This window comes from Pinus tabuliformis, chromosome X, assembly GCF_031772625.1.
Source record: "Pinus tabuliformis cultivar Carrire ecotype Pingquan chromosome X, CPIR1, whole genome shotgun sequence".
Lineage (NCBI taxonomy): Eukaryota > Viridiplantae > Streptophyta > Pinopsida > Pinales > Pinaceae > Pinus > Pinus tabuliformis.
Window position 1 is genome coordinate 1,200,348,006 of NC_142308.1, and position 11,372 is coordinate 1,200,359,377.

Below are 11,372 nucleotides of genomic sequence, written 5' to 3' on the forward strand. Positions count from 1 at the left end.
CAACTTTATTTTTGGAACCAAATTAGTTTGTATGGTATCAATGGCTTTGCTCTCATAAAAAAATTATCACTTGGGCAATTTTTTACGGATGAATTGATGGCACATTATGAGGATAAAAAAAGCAACACTTTTTTTAGCCAATTGATAAGTCTCAAACAAAAGGGTTCAATAATGGAGCACATTGAGGAGTTCCAAAAATTGAACATAAGGGTAAAAAATAGTCCAGAGGAGCATAGGATTGATGTGTTCATAGGGACTTTAAAGGATAATATGCAACATTATGTTTGCCTTTGGGAACCTGATTCATTAGAGAAGGCATTCAGGTTAGCAAGAAAAATGGAAAGCAAAATTATGGCAACCAGGAAGCATACCACTCACAACTATAAAGATGGAAATGTTGTTGCCCCTAGTCTTCCACAACCTGTAAGGTTGACACCACAACAATTGGAAGAAAAAAGAGCAAAAGGGCTTTGTTACAGTTGTGATAGCAAATACACTAAAGGTCATAAGTGTGTTGATAAGAAATTATTCTACATAGATTGTGAAGAGGAAGAAGAAAAGGAGCAAGAAAGGTCAAAAGAAGAGGATATACTCCAAGAAAAAAGCCTAGATAAAGAAGAAATGAATCCGACCATATCTTGTAATGCATTGCCTGGAATTACCACTCCTCAAACCATCAAGATAGAAGGAAAAATCAAGAAGAAAAAGGTAATAGTGTTGATTGATTCAGGAAGTACCCACAATTTTATTCATTGTAAGGTAGCAAAAGAATTGAATTGCCTCCTATATCCAGCACCAGAGTGTCAAGTGATGGTTGCAAATGGAGGAACAATAAATTTCTTTGGAAAGTGCCATAATATCAAGCTATCCATGGGAGAATATGTATTGACTAGCCCAATGCTTTCCTTTCCAATGGGAGGTGTTGATGTTGTACTAGGAGTCCAATGGCTACAATCCTTGGGTACAATAGCTTTTAATTTTCAAGAACTTTTCATGAAATTTTCTGTTCACTAGGGTACAATTATGTTCACTAGATGTTTCCACATCGAAATCATCTATTTCTCCAAATCTCCAAAAAGTCTTGGACAATCATTCCAAGGTATTTGAGACTCCCAAAGGTCTCCCACCTATTCGTGATCATGATCATGATATTCATCTAATTCCAGGAAGTGTTCCTCCAAACATCAGGCTGTACAGACATCCCTATGCCCAAAAGAGTGAAATTGAACGTATGGTTGCAGAAATGCTAGAGGCTGGTATAATTCAACTTAGTCAAAGTTCTTTCTTGCTCCAGTAGTATTGGTGCACAAGAAGGATGGATCATGGCGCATGTGTCCAGATTATAGGGAGCTCAACAAGCTCACCATTAAAGATAAGTTTCCCATTCATGTCATTGATGAATTACTGGATGAATTGCATGGATCAATTTACTTCATCAAGTTGGATCTTCGTTCAGGATATCATCAAATCAAAATGAAGACTGAAGACATTCTGAAAACAACATTTAGAACTCATGAGGGTCATTATGAATTTTTGGTCATGCCTTTTGGCCTTACCAATGCACCTTCTACATTTCAAGGTTTGATGAATTCCATTTTCAAACCCTTCCTTAGAAAATTTGTGTTAGTATTTTTTGATGATATACTAATCTACAGCAAGTCTTGGAAGGATCATGTTGAACATGTTGACAGGGTGCTACAACTATTGGAGGAGAAACAATTATATGCAAAAAGATCCAAATGTTTCTTTGGAGCACAAGAGGTGGAATCTCTCGGTCATATTGTATCTCATGAAGGACTTAAGGTATACCCTATCAAAATTAAAGCCATTAAGGAATGGAAAATCCCCACATACATAAAGCATCTGTGAGGATTTCTCAGGTTGACAGGGTATTATCACAAGTTTGTTAAGAATTATGGGAGAATATTAACACCTCTAACAACATTATTGAAGAAAGATGCATTTTCATGGACTCCAAAAGCAACAAAGGCCTTCGAACATCTTAAAGAGGCAATGTGCCAAGCACCGGTCTTAGCCACACCTGACTTCACAAAAACCTTTATTGTGGAATGTGATGCTTCAGGAAATGGAATTGGTGTTGTTTTAATACAAGATGAAAGACCCATTGCTTTTGAAAGTCGTCCAACCAAGGGAAAGTTTTTACACAAAGCTATTTATGAGAAGGAAATGTTGGCAATACTACATGCACTTAAGAAATGGCGACCCTACCTAATGGGAAGACACTTCAAGGTAAAAACGGATCATGATAGCCTTAAATACTTTTTAGAACAAAGATTATCCTCTAAAGAGCAACAAAAGTGGGTCACAAAGATGTTGGGTTATGACTTTGAAATCATCTACAAAAAAGGGAAGCAAAATGTGGTGGCAGATGCACTCTCAAGAAAGGATGAAGATGTGGAAGCATTGTTTTGCGCCATTTCTATTATCCAACCAGATTGGATAAACGAAGCAAGGGAGGAATGGAAGAATGATGAAGAAGTGTGGGCACTTATTCAAAAGTTACAACAAGATTCCAGTACATCTGATACATTTAGCTGGCAAAATGATTCGTTATGGTACAAAGATCGCTTATACCTCTGTAAGAATTCCCAACTCAAACAAAATATTCTTATGGAATTGCACACTTCTCCCATAGGAGGGCACTCAGGATTTTTAAAAACTTACCACAGGGTTAAGAAGGAATTTTTTTGGGATGGCCTTAAATTGGATATTCAAAATTTTGTGGCGGAATGTTTGGTTTTCCAACAAAATAAAGTTGAAACAATTAAGACCCTGGGTCTATTACAACCTTTATCCTTTCCAAGCCAACATTGGGAGGAGGTCTCAATGGATTTTATCACAGGTTTAACCAAGTCTGGGGGAAAGAGTGTCATCATGGTGGTAGTTGACATACTTACCAAGTATGCACACTTTTGTGCATTATCACATCCATTTAAAGCTAGTACAGTTTCTACTGCATTTATGGAAACAATTTAAAAGCTACATGGAAACCCAAAGATTATTGTAAGTGACAGAGATCCCATTTTCACTGGAAATTTTTGGACAAAATTATTTTCTTGTCTCGGTACTTAGTTAGCTCATAGCTCATTTTATCATCCTCAATCTGATGGGCAAACTGAGATAGTAAACAAATGTTTGGAAGGATATCTTCGTTGCTTTGTATCTGATAAACAGACACAATGGGTCAAATGGTTGCCTCTGGCTGAATGGTGGTATAACACTTCCTTCCATACAGCAAAAAAAATTACCCCATTTATGGCACTTTATGGATATCAGCCACCATCCATCACATCATATTTAAGAGAAAATTCTAAGGTTCTAGCAGTGGAACATCACATTGAGCATCAACAATAAGTCCTCCAACTCTTAAAGGATAACCTCGTGTTGGTGCAGAATAGAATGAAACAACAGGCAGATCAACATTGCAGTGAAAGAAGTTTTGATGTAGGTGATTGGGTATTCCTATGGCTACAACGATATAAACAAATGTCCCTCAAGCAAGCTAAGAACGATAATAAATTATCACCAAAGTATTATGGTTCGTACAAGGTGTTGCAAAAGATTGGTACTATGGCATACAAATTGGAGCTTCCTGCAGCTTCTCGAGTGCACCCAGTTTTCAATGTTTCATGTTTAAAGAAGGTTATAGGTGACAAGCTCCCAGTTCAAACATTATTGCAAGAACTTGACGAGGAAGGAAAAATTATATTGGAACCAGAAGCAATCACAGAAACAAGAACTCGATAGCTACGAAATCGATCAATTTCGGAGTATCTCATCGAGTGGAAGAACTTATCCGCTGAAGATTCCACATGGGAGGATAAGAATTTTATACAGAAGCATCCAGAACTACTCAAGCATTGAGGACAACACTTTTTTGAAGGAGAGGGGCATGTTAGGTTCCTTTAATACTAGTGATTACCCCATTACTATTGTAGTTGTATCCCTTATTAATATTGTTGTGCCCCTATTGTCCCCATATTGTTATTACTGTGCCCCATAGAATCCCTCTATTGTTATTTTTGTGCCTTTATATTATTATTGTTAGGTCGACTGGGTTATATTGTGACTCCTTAGAATCCTATATATAGAAAGGAGGTTTTGTCATTTGAATCATTCATTTGTGTAATGTAAAGGAGGTTGCCCCCTCGAAGAGGCTGAATTCTAAGGCATTGATCTATCTTTTCTATCTTTTTTTGAGCTGGTTTCATAACAGATTGCATACATGTTAACTTAGAATTATTTTTGAAAAATAGTCTCTTAGAAGTTAGTTAGAAAATGGTGTGTTTTTAGCATTTGATTTTAGTCTTCTTCCTTACTGCGATAGACAAGCTTTCTCTTAGAGTAGATTTCTCTTTCTCTCATGAGTAATCAAGCTTCTTCTGAATCCATATAAGTCTAGATTGAAAAACCCTAGTGGTCTATCGACAGCTGAGCAGTGACAAAGAGCAAACCCATCACTTTTACTTGTGTATACAACACTGTCACCTCCAAGTTTGTACGAACCCCAAGTTGATAAAGTAAAGTTGGTAGGCCCAGGTGTTGCAACATTCTTGTTGCAATACTGGCGCTCATCATTTTTTGGCACCGTTGCCAGGGAGGTGTTTGAGTAATATGTGATTACTACTTTCTTTCTTCCATTTCTTGTTTATGATATTCTGCTATTAGTTTCATTTATGCAAGAGTAATTTAGCTTTCTTTCTTTTCCATTCTACATTCTTTGTCCTCTCCATTCTACAAGTAAGATTTAATTCAAGCATTTAGTTTTCATTCAATCTGCAATTTCAATTCTAAAATCATTTTCAAGGTTTGAAAAAAACACAAAACAAAAACAAAAACACTTTTTTGTCATGCCTCGTAGGAATATGGATAACCTAGGGAATTTTTTGCCAAATACCCCCACCGCTTCAAACAACCAATCTTCCCTCTTCTTCGATGGCTGTGAATTGGAGGAACCCTTAGATGAGAAACCAAAGATATTTGAAGAGCCTACAGAGGAAGAATAAGAAGAAGAAACCATTCCTAATGACCCAATGGCTAAAAATAGAAATGACATAGGAAATAGAGAAAGAGTTGAGGGTGCCTTCCCCATTAGGGAAACCAATGGGGATACTAAGATGAAGAATATAAGCTCCTCTACCCTTCCTCATTTCCATGGCCTGACCTCAGAAGATCCAGACACTTTCTTGTTTGAGTTTGTTGTCATATGTAGAGCTTATGACTACACCAATGATGAGCAGAAGTTGAAACTATTCCCATCCACTCTCAAGGATGTAGCTTTGTGCTGGTTCATGGGTTTACTTGGGGATAACATAAAAAAATATTGGGCTCAGATGCAACAAGCCCTCAAAAACAAGTATCGAGACTATTGTAGCTCTAAAGACACTAAAGAGGAATTTTCCAGGATGACATTAGGGCATGATGGATCCCTAGAGGATTATGAAGAAAGATTCCATCTTAGCTACAAAAGGGCTAGGTGCACACCTGACCCCGAGTTAATGAAGCTAGTTCTGCTTAGAGGGGTAAGGGAAGATCTTCTGGATACCTTAAACTTGTTAGTGGAGGGGACATTTACTAGTTACCCTATGAGGATATCAAGACTGTCTTTAGAAACCATTCTAGGGAAGCTAGGAAAAAGGGTAGGGGTATACAGAAATGCCTTGACTAACAACTCTATCTCTCTACAAGGTCAGAGCACAATGCTAGTGAGACCAATGATTTATAGACATACTCATCATTGTCTCTCTAGGAACATACCCCACCCAAGTTCTCTCAGGATATGCTCCATAAGGACTATTCTTTTCTTGGACTCCCCAGTCCCAAAAGAATATCAGTCCTCCATGACTACTCTTTCATGGGATGCCTATCTCTTCCCCTAAGAGCATCGGATGCCAAATGACTACACAATCCTCCATTCTGTCTTCCCAAATGAAGATCAAAACAACATTTCTATCACTCCTTTTTATACTGTGAGGTTTTATTCCATTAGAGGAATATACTCATTCCTATCACAGAGGAATGTGCCTAAGCTTCCAGCTTAGGAATTTCCAAGTTTCTTCCAAGTAATAAACTTCTTCTTAGGCCCCCTCTTAACCAAGGACCTATTGCAGCTCTTCATGTGGAGATCCTAAAACAATCAACTAAATGAAGAGATCCTTTCTTCAATATCATAAATTTATTTTTCGTCAAGGAGTCTTCATCTTTGGGAACTTCTATATAGGGCATAGATCATCCATCACTTTATTCATGAGTTAGTCATGTCTTCAACTCATCAGAAAGTGATCCATCAGATTTTCCATCTGGCTTTTCGTTATGTCATTCTTATTTCATGCCATATTCTATAGGGACATTACATCCTTCTATATGGTCTGCTTGGAGGTCATTCACAGATCTGTCCTTTGACAGTCCTACATAAGCCCAACCAGATGTTAGTTCAAAAATAATCAATGAACACTCCAAATCATATTTACCTCAGTGATGATCTTTCACCGTGACATATTCCTGTCAGTTTTAGCATCCTGCATGTAGATTGACACATCTTCCGTAGATGAATGTCAAGGGTCTCTATCTTTTTCTGACTTTCATCAGAGCCTTCACATCCTTCCATGAGGTCTTCTAGTCAAATCTTCTTGCACTTCAGATCTTGAATGCCTTATACCTTCGTTGCATATTACCACAATCTCTTCCTATATTTCACACACTTCATTCCTAAGGGCTTCCAATCAGAGTTCCTCAATTGTATTCAACCACCTCATACCTCATATGCAGACATATTATGTTGATTTCATCTAGTGCAACTCATGCCTTCTAACATTCTTTCATAGGAGGAGATTCCTTTCCTTCGATCATGCTTCTCAAAATAGAAGTAGTGATCCTTCGTACCTGCAACCATACAACATGAATTTATAATATTAAATATAAACATACATACCTTATTTACCTTTAGGGCATATAGGCTTCTTTCAACAGCTTTCTTGATTGAAAAAATATTCAACCTCTTGATCTGATTCATCTCTTATGTCATCACACCATCATCCCATGAACACCACAAGTTGGAGTTTTTGATGGAACACTTGCTTCCACTCTATATTGGTGAATCCTTCAATGAGGATTCCATCTCGCATATCCTTATCTAGTAGATGTTTCCCTTTTAAATTGATGTATGATGAGACTTGACCTAAATAACTTCTTCCTTCGATCTTTCAATGAGGTCACCAAGAGCTATATACTTCAAGGTTGACTATCAGACATCTTCATGTTTCATATGATGATGTCAAGAGCTATTGTTTCTAATGCTTCCATGATTCCATGATGCATCTTATTATTTATTATAGCCATTTCCCCTAACATAAGATTTAGAAGCTATGTCAATCCCCTTTGAGAGGGAGCTATATTAGAGCTAATATAGATCTCTTACTTCCTCTTTTCTTGGACTTCTTCTTTTCAAATTCCTCCACTTTTTCGGTGATATGGGATTCTTCTCTTCTTCTAATATTGTCCCTTTAAGACAATCTTTTATATAATGTCCATAGCCTTTACATCCATATCATTGAATCTCAGCTATGCTCTTCTTTATTTCCTGAGCACCAGAATTTCCTTTCCTTCCATCAAGTGTTTAAGTCCTCAACCTTCAACACTTTTTCCCTCAACTTGTCTTCTTCTATCTTGCATAGAAATCACAAGTTTATGAGTGAGGTAACTTTATTATCCTCATGGATATATGTTACCTTGTTCTTCAGCTAGTGCATTATAGACCAGTGATGATTATCTTCTTATCATCCCTCCCAAATCTCATAGTTGAGATCTTATGAAGATATCCTTTCATTCTTTGATACCTTCATTTTTGTGTAGATCAATTACCTTCTTTACCACATCTTCAGAGAATATTCTCATGAGTTTATATATACATTTCTTTGATGTCTCCAATATTGATAAATGAGGGGACCTTTCATAATAATCCCTTTCCATGAATTCAAAGGAGACCTTTCCATTGATATGTTCAATGAATTCACTTTATTTGAGGACTATAGCTATCCTCCTTTTCATGCAAGGAATTTTGATGACCTATCCAACTTATATATCTCCTTGCAAAAACGAAGTCATTTTACCAAATTTATTAAAGAATGAAAGATACTTACTTGACAAGTGAAGATGAAATATTTAATTTGATTACTTTGATGATGGTTGAAGAAGATGTATTAGTGCTCCCTATTAGATGATCTTATTCCAAAGGAAAATGCCTTTCTTCAATAGAGAAGGTTTCTCCTTTATATGAGTATGATTTTTTTCTTCCTCGGATGAACTTCTTCAAGGACACGAAGAGGATCCTTGCTTGCTTTATAACCTTCAAGATGATGACAACGCCTTCTAGTCTTCAAGATATTTCAACTTATCTTGTAGTGTAGATCAGAAATGCTTCTATGGTTTCGACTTTCTCCAAGATGATGTGATCTTCCTCTTTAAAGTCCTTCGAGCTATCTTGCCTTATAGACAACTTGATGAGGATATTTGTGGCCTTTTGATGATGCCTATAGAAACAAAAACTCTTCTTGTTGTAGACTGCTTCTTCGATCTAGGGTGTGATTATTCAATGTAGATCTTGATCTTTTTCTTTGATAACCTTCTTGAAACTCGATCCTTGAATGTCTCTTTGATTAGATTCCCTTCCTTTGACTTCAACACCTTAGCTCCGATACCATGTTGATAAATATAGGGCATTAGCATTAGGGGATTTCTCTTCCATTAGTGATTGCTTGTGAATGTTTTTTACTTCTTTAGATTAGGATCTTCTTCACATTAGATTATTCGTGCTCTTCTTCATCAAATAGTAACCAATGCATGAACATAAATACACAAGAGACACATCATGTAGGCTATAAGCCAAGGCCAAAACCTCTCACTCTTTGAGAGGAAAACCCACACAAATTATTCGTATTGATATTCCAATTAACAAATACTAAGACCAATACCCTTGACCTATTATCCACTCCAAGATCAAGAGACACATTCTCTTAACAGTCACAATTCTTCTCAACTCCTCTTCCACTTCGACTTGTGATACCTCCACGTTGTCATATTACCGAGATCTTTCTTCTATGATGGCGCAAATATAGCATCAATATACTTACTGAGATTCCACCAAGATTTTGGTACTATTTCATCACTGTGTATACTACAAAATTGTCACTCATTCATTGTGTTCCGAACTACATAGCTCCCAGAAATCACACCTTACTATATCCTCCTCTCCGAACTATGTTTCTATTATTAGGATCCTGAAACTTCTTCTCCAAAAAAATCATCTGAATCTCAATGATGATCCAAAATTCTTACTGGCCCTGTCTACCCAAAATCACAAAGGGATATATCTGAGCTTCATTCTTCCACTATCCATAGAGACATAAAAACTCCTAAAGTATCCGAATTGTAATCCTTCATCAGGCCACCCTAGATCTGAACTTGCCTCTGTCACTATCACCTGAAAATCATATAGAAAAATGTCTGAAAATCTCAGAGGAAATCGAAATTGTGAACTGTGTAAATGCAAAGATCCTATCCATGTATTTATAGTAGTTTGTCCCATAAATAAGCTGACATGTATTCAACAAATGGATGTGTATTTTATTTGTCAACTGACTTGACTTAGTTGTTCCTTATAGAAGCCGACATAAAGAGGAGAATCGTTCTTGCCTTTTGGAGGGCTATTTGACAGTCCTATAAACTAGAATACCTTTGACATATCTTCATACATGACATTGACTCTTTGAAAAATCTTAAAGCTCTCAATGGGATCCACCTAGAATAAAAAATCTTGCTCATTGTAATGCCCTAATTAATCTTATTATGCAAATTTAGTTAGTGTTTAAATTACCTGAAAATATTGACTTATAATTATCAAGAAATATTGTTACATACCTACATTGGTGAAACTGTAAATTTATTACTAATATAAATTTTATTATTGTTATTATTCAATTCCCAACTTGTCTTCTCAAATTTAAGTTTTGATAGGATATGGTCTCCTTCCATTTATTCCAATTTAAATATCTTATCCCAAAAATGTCTTCTCAAAATCTCCTTGGGAGAAGATATGGTCCTCTCCAATTAATTACCAAATTATATATCCATATCTTATCCCAAAAATGTCCTCTCAAATTTACTTGGAAGAAGATATGGTCCTCTCCAATTAATTACCAAATTATATATCCATATCTTATCCCCAAAATGTCCTCTCAAATTTACTTGGAAGAAGAATGGTCCTCCCTAATTAATTACCAAATTAAATATCCATATCTTATCCCCAAAATGTCCTCTCAAATTTACTTGGAAGAAGATATGGTCCTCTCCAATTAATTACCAAATTATATATCCATATCTTATACCCGAAATGTCCTCTCTATTGTACTTGGGAGAAGATATGGTATGAAAAGTCAAATGAAAGGAGGAGGGGGTAGTTATGACATTAATGACAGTGGTTGAGGTGGATGGGAGGAAGAGGCATAAAAGGGGAAAGATGATGAGAGGAGAGGGGGATCCTTGGTCTTGGTTTTGGTTTTGGTTGTGGTGTTGGAGGATTTTATTTTGGGAGGAAGGTGGAGAAAAGAGAGGAGGAGAGTGTTTGTTTAACTTGGACACACTAAATCTGGTTGGAATTGGGCTCGGAGGGCTAGGGAACCTGTGGAGGTTCCCTAGACTAGGAAATACTTCCTAGTTGGTTGGTAGGTAAATCCAGATGGATAGTCAAGAGGAGCATCCCAATAGAGTCGGGAGCTCAGAAGCACCTCAACTAAGCTATTGGAACAGGTATTCCTCAGTTTCTTGATTACTTATGTAAATGGTTGCAATGAAATTCTCACTTATTTAATTTGCGGTAAATAAATATTAATGTTATATTATCATCAAATAAATGTTTAGATAGTAATAAGTTATTTCCCATTTTATTGTATTTAAAAATTAGAGAAATTTAGTTTGAGTTAGAGGACCCTAGGAGGGAGCCTCACATTCATCATTTACAAAGATCATAATTACGTGTCATTATGAAGACCGAACCTAGTTACATTTACAACATAAAAATGGGTAACAAGAGTCCTTAAGGATGAGTCCGTTTGAGGCTCTTTATGGTCAAAGGTGAAATATTCCTATCGATTAGAGCAATCCAATGAATAAGGTCCATATCAGATTTGATATGCTAAAAGAGATGGAATAGGAAATGATAGCAATCATGCATAATTTAAAGATATCCCAAGATAGACAAAAGAGTTATGTGGACCAACATAGGGTGCATAAATAATTTAAATTAGGGGAACATGTTTACCTATGTGGTAAACCCAGGAAAAGTTTGAAATTTGGAT